This window comes from Indicator indicator, chromosome 29, assembly GCF_027791375.1.
Source record: "Indicator indicator isolate 239-I01 chromosome 29, UM_Iind_1.1, whole genome shotgun sequence".
NCBI classification, from domain to species: domain Eukaryota; kingdom Metazoa; phylum Chordata; class Aves; order Piciformes; family Indicatoridae; genus Indicator; species Indicator indicator.
This window is the reverse complement of record NC_072038.1, coordinates 1075862-1088550: the sequence shown is the minus strand read 5'-3', so window position 1 is coordinate 1088550 and position 12689 is coordinate 1075862. Positions and strand designations below refer to the sequence as shown.

Sequence of the window (12689 nt, the reverse complement as noted above, 5' to 3'; positions counted from 1 at the left end):
TACCCATGGGACCACCGGGAGGGTGACCCTCTCAGCCCCTCTGCCCAGGGGAGGCTTTCACTAGTCTCTCTTCCCTGGAGACCCCCGGGGAGGGCAACACACAAAATCCCTCTTCTCCAGGGGTCTCCACGGTCCATGTCTCCTCGGCACCCCCAGCAGAGCCTCTCTTGGACCCTCTGCTCCGGGGAGGAGTTGCTGGGGGGAGGGGGGGGAGGAGGGAGGGAGAAGGCTTTCCCCAGCCTCTCTTCCCTCGGGACCGTCGAAGAAAGAGGAGAGAATCACCCTGATCCCTTTTCCCTAAAGGGCCCTCAGAGGAGGATAAGGGGATTCTCCCCAGCCCTTCTCCCTTGGGGACCCCGAAAGGTCCTTCCAGCCCATCTCCTCCCCCTGTGTTCCCTTCCCCGGAGGAGCTCCCTCTGCCCCCCAGCAGCCGCCCGCCGCTGTCCCTGTCCCCAGCCCTGGCCGTACTCACGTCGCGGCGGAGCCGAGGGCAGCGGCAGCGGGCAGCGGCAGCGGGCAGCGGCAGCGGGAACGCAGCGGCGCTGTCAAGTTTCCCCTTTAACCGGGGCCACCGCCCCGCTTGCGTCTGCGGGACAGGGAGGGCCCCCCGGCCGCTCCTCCTATAAATGCGGCAGCGCCCCGGCTCCGGCACGCCTCTCCTTCCCCCTCCCAAAGCTGGCTGGGTGTCGCCGACTGTCCCATCCCCATCTCGTCCTCTTTCCCGATTCTCCACTCGCTATACTTTTTCACCATTCCCCCATCTCCTATTCTTCATCCCCATCTCCACCCCCATCCCTTGCCAGGGACATTCCCATCCCCACCCATATTCCCCAACCCCCTCCCCATTCCCTGCCAGCGACATCCCCATTCCCATCCTCCTCCTATTCCCATCCCCACCTCTGCCTGGGACATCCCATTCTCATCCCCCCCCCCCCCCATCCTCACCCCCATCCCCTGCCAGGGACGTTCCCATCCCCATTCCCATCCTACAAACGCATGCACGGCAGTGAAGAGATTCTGGGGGGCTGCCCCCCGACCTGGCTGTCTCCCTGCTACGTTGGCCTTCCAGCGAGGACTTCCAGGCATGGAGGTCCCATGGAGGAGCACGGGGACTGGGCTTGGGGTGGGAGCCATGTCCTGGATCAGAGGATGCAGTGGGTGAGGGGCTGTGGGAAGCCAGGATGAGCCCTGGGCAGGATCCAGCCCCTGTCCTGTGGCTGCTGGGTTTTTTCCTGAGGAAATAAGAAACTGCTTATCTGGGGGAGGGCTAGCAGAAAGCTCTGCCCTTCCAGGGGTGCATGGGGACATCAGCAGCAACCAGAGGACACAGACCTCTGCTGCAGCCCCTCTCACTGGAGGCAGTTTGGGATAGACAGGAATCCGTGGGATAGCATCTGGGGAATGAACTCCTGGCTGTGCTGAAGTCAAGGAAAATGTCACCTCTGATTCACACGGCGTGGCTGTGTCCAGGAAAGTGACACTCTCACCCTTTGCTCCTGCAATGACAAAGTGATTCCAGCTCTTGGGCTGGAGGGGAATTTTTACCACTTGAAAGCCAACTTCTGTGGAACTGAGCAACTAAATGGAGAAGGAGATTTTCCAAAATGCTGGAAGAGGACTCAGGTGCTGGAGAGGACTCTGGTGCTGGAGCCTCCACTCACTGCTCAGCCACAGCTAATCTATTGAAACAAACCTCACACACCTTCCCCCACCCCCTCCACAGTCCCCACAGGAGACCTGTACCCTCCTGGGAGTCCTGAGCTTTATCTCCACCCCTTCCAAACCACCTCTCCCCTCTTCATGCACCAGCTTCAGACTACTCCTGCTTTGTTGTGGAGCTGGGCATCCAGCCACCAGAACTGTAAATCTTGGGAGAAAAGAGGGAGAGGAGCGTGCTTGGCTCCTTCCTCCTGGCAGGAACAGGCATGTTCCCTGCAGCACGGGCTCTGCTCTGCTCCAAGTGGTCCCATCCCAGGCCTTAGCCAACAAGTGGGAGCTCAGAGCTCTCTGTGGGGGTCGGGGGGGAGGGAGATGGGGCCAGCAGCTGAAAGGAGGCCCCCAGCCTCACAGCGTGCCCAAGCTCCCATTTCAGGACATGCCTGCACGCCCCCGTGGGCTGCTGCTGAGCCAAACTGCCTCTGCAGCAGCTCCAACTCCGCTTCATGCCCAGCCTGCTTCCAAAGGATGCCATCCTCAGCCCCTCCTCCAACCACCTCCCTCCCCTTGGCGTGCGGCGGTGACGCCGCTGCCACACGTGCTGTTGGCAGCCAGTGCCGTCCGTGACTGCAAGCCCCAGGGGAGGGCAACATCTGGACCTCCATCAGGACATTCCTGGCTAATGAGGCTATTTTGGGCTGTTCTGGCTCGCTGGGCTGAGCGCCGGCGCTGCTTTGGCAGCAGAATCAGCTCGGGGCCACGCAGGCACAGAGCCAGAAGGGTCTTGTCCCCAGGGACTGAGATCTGAGCTTGCTGTTAGAGATCATCTTCTGGTTCAGGTTTGTAGGAGTGAGACCTCAGCTGCTCTGTCCCTGGGTAAATTGTTCAAAGAACGTGTCTAGAATCATAGGATTGTTTCAGTTGGAAAAGACCTCTAAGATCATCCACTCCAACCAGCAACCCAGCACCACTGTGGCCACCAAACCAAGTCCCCAAGTGCCATGGCCACACATTTCTTGCACACCTCCAGGGGTGGGGACTCCACCACCTCCCTGGACAGCCTCTGCCAATCCCTGACCACTCTTGCAGCAAAGAAGTTTTTCCTCATCTCCAACCCAACCCTCCCCTGGCACAATTTCAGGCCATTTCCTCTCCTGTCACCTGATATTAGGGAGACCAACCCCCACCTCACTCCAACCTTCTTTTCAGGGAGCTGTAGAGATCAATGAGGTCTCCATTCAGCCTCCTCTTCTCCACACTAAACCCCCCCAGCTCCCTCAGCTGCTCCTCCCCAGCCCTGTTCTCCAGACCCTTCCCCAGCTTTGTTGCCCTCCTCTGAACATGCTCCAGCTCCTCAATGTCCTTCTTGGAGTCAGGGGCCCAAAACTGAACTCAGGATTCTGGCTTTGGAAGAACACCTGCTGAGCATGTGCTGTCACAAGCAGCAATGCTGATGGGGGTTGTGCTGCTCCAGGTAGCACAATGAGCTCACATGGAAGCACTGGAGGGAATGCTCCTCTCTGCACCTTCCGTCAACTGGAGGTGCCAGATGGTGACTGCCTGGATCAAGAGAAGAAAAAAGGACACAAGGAAGTGAGGATGTTTATAGCAAAGCCCTCAGGGTTTTGCTGGAGGGATGGTGGCATCAGCACCTGGTGTGGCACGGGCCAGGGAATTGAACAGTGATGCCACCAAGGGGCTCAAAAACTGCCCAGCTGGGTCTCCATATGAGTGTGGTTGTCACCACCTAAGCAAAACCAGGCACCATGGCAAATCCCCTAAATGTTCTGTGTCCAGACAGGATTCACCACAGGCTGTGCTGGGAGTACAGGAAGATTGCTGGGTTGGATAAACTCTGGGTGAAAAAAAAAAAAAAGGTGGATTTCTTCACTTGAGTCCATTCCATGGGCTCACTTAAAACTCTGCTGCAATTTCTAGAGTAAAATCATGAAACTTCAGCAGCAGAAGTGGGGTTTGTGTCAAGGTAAAGGGCTCAGATGCTGATCTGACAAGGCAGTGATAGACTTTGAGGACTTAGCAGGTTCAAGGGAGATTCTTCTCCCCCTCTACTATGCCCTAAGGGGTGCTGTGCCCAGGCAGGGGTGCTGCTGTGCCCCAGGAATGGATGCTGTGCCCAGGCAGGGGTGCTGCTGTGCCCCAGGGAGTGATGCTGTGCCCAGAAAGAGGTACTGTGCCCCAGGAAGTGGTGCTGTGCCCCAGGGAAGGATGCTGTGCCCCAGGGAGGATGCTGTGCCCAGGCAGGGGTGCTGTACCTCAGGCAGGGGTGCTGTGCCCCAAGGGAAGGATTCTGTGCCCCAGGGAAGGATGCTGTGCCCAGGAAGGACACTGTGCCCAGGCAGGGGTGCTGTGCCCCAGGCAGGAATGCTGTGCCCCAGGGAAGGATGCTGCGCCCAGGAAGGATGCTGTGCCCAGGAAGGATGCTGTGCCCAGGCAGGGGTACTGTGCCCTAGGGAAGGATGCTGTGCCCCAGGGAAGGATGCTGTGCCCCAGGCAGAGGTGCTGTGGCTCAGGCAGGGGTGCTGTGGCTCAGGCAGGGGTGCTGTGGCTCAGGAAGGGGTGCTGTGGCTCAGGCAGGGGTGCTGTGGCTCAGGCAGATGTGCTGTGGCTCAGGCAGATGTGCTGTGGCTCAGGAAGGGGTGCTGTGCCCCATGACGGGTGCTGTGCCCAGGCATGGGTGCTGTGGCTCAGGCAGGGGTGCTGTGCCTCACGATGGGATGCTGTGCCCCAGGGAAGGATGCTGTGCCCCAGGGAAGGATGCTGTGCCCTAGGGAAGGATGCTGTGCCCAGGCAGGGGTGCTGTGCCCCAGGGAAGGATGCTGTGCCCAGGCAGGGGTGCTGTGCCCTAGGGAAGGATGCTGTGCCCAGGCAGGGGTGCTGAGCCCCAGGGAAGGATGCTGTGCCCAGGCAGGGGTGCTGTGCCCCAGGGAAGGATGCTGTGCCCAGGCAGGGGTGCTGTGCCCCAGGGAAGGATGCTGTGCCCAGGCAGGGGTGCTGCTGTGGGTCACTGAGGCACAGAGCTACCCCAGGCAGGGCTGTGAGTGGAACAGGAATTCCCTCCTGGTGTAATGCCCTGGGAGGGGGTGGGCTGTCCCTCCCCTGGCTGAGCTGGTGCCCTGGCTCTCTGTACAGCCATCCCAGGCAGCAAAGAGATGGAAGGGAAGACTTCTCAGTTCTCCAGCAAACCTCTGACCTTCAGCAAACCTCTAAAAGCACAACTCTGATACAACTTGGAGACACTGGCTGACACTTTTCCTGCTGCTCATCTGCCACCAAACCCAGAGGAAGGTAGAAAACATCTCAGTTCTGTCTGCATCGATGCCCCAAACCCAACCTCATCCAGATTTTCCCTTTCAGCTCCAAGCCAGTTGTCATCACTGCTAAGAGTCAGCCTGAGAGTTTCCCATTGCTTCATTGAATCATAGAATGTTAGGGGCTGGAAGGGACCTCCAGAGATCACAGAATCAATCAGCCAGGTTGGAAAAGACCTCAGACCCCATCAAGTCCAACCTATTACCTAATACCTAACACCTCCTGACAACTAAACCCTGGCTCCAAGTGCCACATCCAAGCTTTTTCTGAACACCCTCAGGGATGGTGACTCCACCATCTCCCTGGGCAGCACATTCCATGGCCAATTACTCTTTCTGGGAAGAACTTTCTCCTCACCTCCAGCCTAAACTTCCCCCTGCACAGCTTGAGCCTGTGTCCTCTTGTTCTGGTGCTGGGTGCCTGGGAGAAGAGCTCATCCAGTCCAACCCCCCTGCCAGAGCAGGAGCACCTAGAGCAGATCACACAGGAACACAGCCAGAAGGGTTTGGAATATCTCCAGAGAGGGAGACTCCACAACCCCCCTGGGCAGCCTGTTCCAGTGTTCCAATGTAATGAACACAAAACTTACCCAACTGACTCCACAACCCAACCCAACCCAACCCACCTGAGCTTCCCAGCTGGGCCCTGCCCCTCTGTCTGATGCTTCAGAAGCTGTGGTTTGTGCTCATCTCCTGTGTGCTGAGAGCACAAAAAAAGGAGCCAGCCCTCAGCAAGCTCCTGTGTTGAACTCACCCAGCACACAGATCTGAATCAGCTTTGGAATGGATTAGGTTGGAAGAGACCTCAGAGATCATCTACTCCCCCCCTCCTGCACTAGGTTGGCTCTCATCCAACCTTAAACACCTCCAGGGAGGGAGCATCCACAACCACCCCAGGCAACCTGTTCCAGAGTCTCCCCACTCTGAGCAACCTTTTCTGCCCAAGCTATTGAGTTTTACACTTTTTGGGTCAACAGTTCCAGGTCTCTCCCCTCTTGTCATTCTCCTCCAGGGTTCCAGGAGTGGCCACTGAGGCTCCAGGGGTGGTGGTGGTGATCCTTCATCCACTGCAGCTCCCTGGGGAGGGACACAGAGGATGCTGTGAGTCTGCACAGGCTCGAGGAACAGCTGGAACAAATCCATGTGAAACAAATCCAGTGGGGAGGGAATAGGAAACTGAAGGACAGCCCCAGCAGCTCAGGAACTCCTTGAGATACTAATTGCTGGAAGCTGGGAAAATAGACTGGGAAAGGATCACAGAGTGTTTGCCTTTTCTCTAAGCTTTTCTCTAAGCATCTCCTGTTGGCTCTGTCAGAGGCTGAGCCTGAAGCTTGCTGGGCTTTGGTCAGAGCCAGCACAACCATTCCTAGGATCCTACACTGCCCACATTTTCCTTAGCATTTTGCCAAAGTTTTCTCCTTTCATTCAAACCTCCCCCCCTGACTGCTTGATGCTGTTTTGGGATTTCTCTCTCTCCCTGGAGCACAATAATCTGAGTTAGTTATGTAATATTCTCTTAGCATGAGCTTGGGAGAGCTTTCAGTTCACCCAAAAGCCTCTCAGACTTCTCCAGGTCGTTCAATGATGTTTCTTAGACAACAGAAACACCCAAATCTTCTTTCTGAACACAGGTGCACAGCTTGCATTGGGTTGGAAGGGACCCTCAAAGGTCATCTTGTCCAAGCCCCCTGCACTCAGCAGGGACACCTCCAGCTGGAGCAGGTTGCTCAGGGCCACATCAAGTCTGATCCTGAACGTCTCCAGGGATGGGGCCTCAATCACATCCCTGAGCAACCTCTTCCAGTGTCTCACATGCAGAACTTCCTCCTGATGTCCAACCTGAATCTGCCCTGCTCCAGTTTCAAACCACTGCCCCTTGTCCTATCCCCACAGCCCTTCTGAACAGTCCCTCCCCAGCCTTCCTGCAGGTCCCCTTCAGATACTGAAATGCAGCTCTGAGGTCTCCCTGGAGCCTTCTCTTCTCCACACTGAACACTCCCAATTCTCTCATCCTGTTCCCACAGCAGAGCTTCTCCAGCCCTCTGATTATCTTTGTGGCCTCCTCTGGACCTTCTCCATCAGGACCATGTCCTTCTTGTGTTGGGGGTCCCATAGCTGGGGGACACAGCACTGCAGTTGTGGTCTTCCCAGAGCAGAGGGGCAAAAATCCCTTCTCTCAAACACCCTCTTGCTAGGCAGGCCTCAGTTGTCCAGCTGCATCCTGGCCTGACACAGAGCTGAGCTTGCACCAAGCAATGCTCTCCCCTGGCTTTAGGGATTTGTTTTCTTTCCCCCAGTCAGTAAACAAGGAGTTTACAAACCCATCTCTGCAGGGTTTATTGGAATGGTGCAGGAGGGTGGGAATATGAACTGTGGGATGCAAAGGAATTCCCACAAACCAACATTCTCAGGCACTGGACTGATAAAGGTTGCAATAAAGCAGCAATAAAGAGCAATAAAAGCAGGCAGGTCATCCTCCAGGCTGAAGATAAAGGCAGAGTACAACACAGAAGTGAGCTATGAAAGGAAAGCATGGAATGGGAGGAAAGAAAAGGCAGAGAGTGAATCCCAGGCTGGTGTGGGTTTAAAGAAGCCTTTAAACTCATCCAGTGCAACCCCCTGCACTCTGCAGGGATATCTGCAACTGGAGCAGTTTGCCTCTGAGGGTCCCTGCTCAAGTCACACTTGAAGGTTGGTCTTCAATAACTCAGTGGAGCAGATCTGTCTCTCTTCCCTCTAGGCACTTTGCTAAATCACAGCAAAGTTTGGGTGGGAAGGGAGCTTCCAAGCTCATCCAGTCCAACCCCTTGCAGCCAGCAGGGACATCTGCAGGTTGCTCACAGCCCCAAACAACCTGACCTGCAATGCTTCCAGCCATGGGGCAGCTCCCACCTCTCTGGGCAACCTGGGACAGGCTCTCATCACCCTCAGGGTCAAACATTTCTTCCTCCTCTCCACTCTGAATCTGCCTCTTTGAGTTCCAAACCATCCCCCCTTGTCCTGTCACATCAGGCCCTGCTCAAAAGTCTGTCCCCAGCTTTCTGCTCAGCCCTTGAAGCACTGCAAGGCCACCAGAAGGTCTCCCTGGAGCCTTCTCTTCTGCAGGCTGCCCAAGCCCAACTCTCTCAGCCTGGCTCCCAGCAGAGGGCTTCCAGCCCTGCCAGCATTGCTGTGGCCTCCTCTGGCCCTGCTCCAACAGGTCCCTGTCTGTGCTGTGCTGAGGGCTCCAGAGCTGCCCCAGCACTGCAGGGGGGGTGTGAGCAGAGCACAGCAGAGGGGCAGAATCCCCTCCCTGCCCCTGCTGCCCACACTGCTGGGGATCAGCCCAGGCCAGGCTGGGGCTGGGCTGGCAGTGCTTGGTGCCAGCTCATCTCCAGCTTTGCACCCCCAGCACCCCAAGTCCTTCTCCACAGGGCTGCTCAATCCCAGCCTGGGGTGATACTGGGGAGTGCCCCAGCTCAGGTTCAGGGCCTTGCCTCTCCCATCTCAGTAGCAGGAAGGCAGGAGAGTTGTCAACACACCTGGTAGATATCAAAGATAGAGGCTGCTCAGCTGCAACCCCAAAATGAACCCAGCAGAGATCAAACCAAGCAGCTTCACTCACCAGCAGCTCAGTCATGGGAGGCAAATCCACCCCTCTGGAGGAGATCCTGCCACAAGCCATGTGTCTATTGGGATTTCACCCCAAACCCATTCCCTGGAGCCCCATGTTAGAAGAGTTTTGTGGCAGGGCTGGCTCCTGTCAGGGGATTGTGTGGAGGGGACACTGTGGGGGGGGGGGGGGGGGGGGGGGGGAAAGAGTGGGATTGAAGCAGAGGTAGGATCAGACAATCCAAGTGGTCTGTGGGGGAGGTTGGAGTGTCAGCCACCAGAAGAAGTTACACCAATATCATTATCTTATGGAAAACTGGCAGGGAGAGAATGAAAGCCCAATGGGAGCTGGGAATTCTCTCATGTCTGGGAAATCTGCTGCAGGAAAGTGGAAAGAATTTGTGAGAGAAATGAGAGAAGCTGCAACTGAAATTCCTCTGGTCACAGCTCAGAGAGGGGAAAAAAGTGCACTGCCAGCAAGAGGCATGGAGAGGGATGGGATGGTCAGCTGGAAGTCAGAGCTGGGGAACTGTGACACCACAGAAATGCTGGGAATGAAGAGGAAGCCTTAAGGGAGCTGGGCTAGTGGGAAAGATGAGTGGTGGGGTGCTCTGAAAACAAACCTGGGGAAAATAGGAAGCTTTGGGTGCTGGATGTCATCAGTGTGCCCTCAGTAGGAAAACAGAGCTCAGAGAGGTTTTTTGTTTTTTTTTTTATCTGAGTCAGAAAGGAAAGTGGAAGTGAAATGAATGTAAGCTCTTGAAGATTGCCAGGATTTTGCTCAACTTATTTAAAGGCCTTTCAGAAAGGGAGAGTGGGTGCCCCACTACCCAGAGCTCAGCTGAAGACAAATCCATGGGGTTTGGCTCTCAAAACCAGAAAATGGGCAGCTCTGCCTGAAAAGCAAATGTCTGGAGTGGGGCTTCAAAACAGCAGAGCAGCCAAAATCCAGGAATCCCAGAATCCCAGCATGGCAGGGTTGGAAGGGACCCCTGGAGATCACCCAGTCCAAGCCCCCTGCTCAAGCAGGGCACCCACAGCAGCTTGCCCAGGAGCACAATGTCCAGCTGGGTTTGGAAGCTCTCCACACAAGGAGACTCCACAACCTCTCTGGGCAGCCTGCTCCAGGCCTCCAGCACCCTCACAACAAAGAACTTTCTCTTCCTCTTCAGATGGAACCTCCTGGGTTTCAGTCTGTGTCCACTGCCCCTTGTGCTGTCCCTGGGCACCACTGAGCAGAGTCTGGCCCCAGCCTCTTGCCCCCCACAGCTCCTTCAGCTCTTGCTGAGCATTGCTCAGCTCCCCTCTGGGGCTGCTCTTCTGCAGGCTCTCAGCCCCAGGGCTCTCAGCCTTTGCTCCTCACAGAGCTGCTCCAGGCCCCTCAGCAGCTTTGGAGCCTCCCCTGGACTCTCTCCAGTAGTTTCCTGTCTCTCCTGAACTGGGGAGCCCAGAACTGAACCTAGGACTCCTAGCTGGGCTTCTCCAGGGCAGAGCAAATGGGGAACCTCCCTTGCCCTGCTGGCAACACTCTTCTTCATGCACCTCAGGACACCATTTGCCTTCTTGGCCATGAGGGCACCTTGCTGGCTCACAGGGAATTTCCCCCCCAGCACTCACAGGTGCTGCTTTCCAGCCCCTATCCTGCTGCAGGAGGTTGTTCCTCCCCAGGTGCAGGATCCTACCCTTGCTCTTGTTGAATTCCATGAGGTTCCCCTCTCTGCCCAGCTCTCCAGCCTGGCCAGCTCACAGCCCAGCTCTGCAGCCTGCCCATGCCTCACTGCATGGTGAATGAAGAGTGCCAGCAGGGTGTGTGAAAGCCTTCAAGCAAAGGAACAGGAGGAGAGTAAAAACCCAACGGAGCAGGAGGGCTGCTAACAGCAGCTGGAAATCCCTCTGAGTTCCACATGCCATCAGCTTCTTTTGAGGAGGGAGAGAGGTGGAGAAAGGGAAGGGGCAGTGAGCTGGGAAGCTTTTCCTGCTTACTTTGGCTCTTCCCTTCCGAGAGGGTGGCTGCAGCCTCTGCCAGGCTGCAGCTCAGGGACACAAAGTAGAGGAAACCTAATTTTAGCCTCCAAGAGACAAAAGTGCTAGTGGAAAAAAAAAAAAAAAAAGAAAAATAACTGTTTAAGAAGACAATTGCTTCCTGTTTAGGGCTGCTGCTGTCAGGAGAGGTCCTGCCAAGATGATGAGGCTGGGCAGGACCTCGGCGCAGCTTGCAGCTCCTGAGGGCTGCCCCGAGGAGAGCAAGGAGGGCAGGCAGGAGCTGTGCTGGGAGTCAGAGAATCATAGAATCACTGAATGGTTTTGGAAGGGACCTTAAAGATCATCTTGTCCACCCCCTGCAGTCAGCAGGGACATCCCCAACTAGATCAGGTAGCTCAGAGCCTCATCAAGCCTGGACTTGAATGTCTCCAGGGTTGGGGCCTCCACCACCTCCTGAGGCAACCTGGTCCAAGTCCTTATCTGAGGATGTGAGATGAGAAAAGATGCTCCCAGCTCCTGAAAGCCCCTAGATTGGTCTAGGAGGTCCATGGATGGCCAAGGGAGAAAGGACTTGAGCTGCTGCTCCTTTAGAATTTTTGATGTCTACAGGCTTTAGGCTGAGCTTAACTGGGCTTGGGTTAAAAGATTCAAGTGTCTAAGTGTCACTATAGTCAGCAGGGACATCCCCAACTAGATCAGGTAGCTCAGAGCCACATCAAGCCTGACCTTGAAGGTCTCCAGGGATGAGGCTATCACCACCTCCTTAGGCAACCTGGTCCAAGTCCTTATCTGGGGGTGTGATGAGAAAAGATGCTCCCAGCTCCTGAAAGCCCCTGGACTGGTCCAGGAGATCCATGCCTTGGATGGCCAAGGGAAGAGAAGGGACTTGAGCTGCTGCTCCTTTGGGATTTTTGATGTCTACAGGCTTTAGGCTGAGTTTAACTGGGCTTGGGTTAAAAGATTCAAGTGTCTAAGTGTCACTAGAGTCCAAGGAGACAATCTGCAGTGATGTTCACACTGAACTTCAGATAAATTAAAGACTGATCCCTCTGAAGAGTCAAACACTTGGTAAGCTAGGTAGATCTGAGACAGGCAAGAGAGCAGCTCCCACAGGGGACAGATTGGCTGACTTAGGAAAAAATATTCATTTCTTTATCTTCAAAGTGTTTTTAAGGCTTCCACCAACAAACTCCATGCAAGAGGTTAAATTAGGCACCCATCCACACTCACCAAAATTAAAGCCACAGCATTTGCTTCAACTAGCCAGTGGAAAGCACTTCCTCATTTGGGAACCCTAGCACTGGCATTTCAAACCTTTCAAAAGCATGAAAATTCTCATTAGGAACCCACCTAAAATGCAATTTGTTTGTTTGGGGTTTTTTTCTGCTTAGGGACAGGACACTCTGCAATTCTTCAGGGGACAGTTTGTGTTTCTGCTGCTGCAACGATCAAAAATGCATCCTGGATGTCAGCCAGCAGCTGGACACTCTGACAAGGAGCTTTGCTTCCCCTGGTCCTTCATCCACATCAGACAGCATCAAAAGGAGGAAGGGCAGCAAAGCTGGTGGAGAGTCTGGGGAGCAAGGCTTACAAGGAGCAGCTGAAGGAACTGGGGGTGTTTAGTCTGGAGAAGAAGAGGCTGAGGGGAGACCTCATTGCTCTGTACAGCTCCCTGAAAGGAGGTTGGAGCCAGGTGGGGATTGGGCTCTTCTCCCTAGCCTCAGGTTGATAGGAGGAGAGGAAATGGCCTGAAATTGTACCAAGGGAGGGTTAGGTTGGAGATGAGGAAAGATTCTTTGCTGCAAGAGTGGTCAGGGGTTAGAACAGGCTGCCCAGGGAGGTGGTGGAGTCCCCATCCCTGGAGGTGTCCAGGGTGTGGCCATGGCACTTGGGGCCATGGTTTAATGGCCATGGTGGGGTTGGGTTGCTGGTTGGAGTCAACGCTCTTGGAGGTCTTTTCCAACTGCAACAATTCTATGATTCCATGATTCTATGATTCTAAGACACAACATTTTTTCTCCTAAAATGGCAGTCTGAAAGGGTAGGAAGGAGTCCCCATGGGTGGATTTACTCCTGCTTGCACCCAGGGTGTCTTCAGCTCTTCCCTGGCACACCATGAATTGATCATAG

General features: G+C 55.3%; 1 protein-coding gene across 1 annotated transcript in view; it reads right to left on the bottom strand.

Moving 5' to 3' along the window:
- The window catches only part of PMP22 (peripheral myelin protein 22), a 29367-nt gene extending 28866 nt beyond the window's left edge, over nt 1–501 (bottom strand). The window contains exon 1 of the mRNA XM_054393871.1: nt 473–501. The gene's annotated coding sequence lies outside the window, so the exon portion shown is untranslated. The remainder of the gene's footprint in view (nt 1–472) is intronic.
- Between the last annotated feature and the right edge of the window lie 12188 nt (nt 502–12689).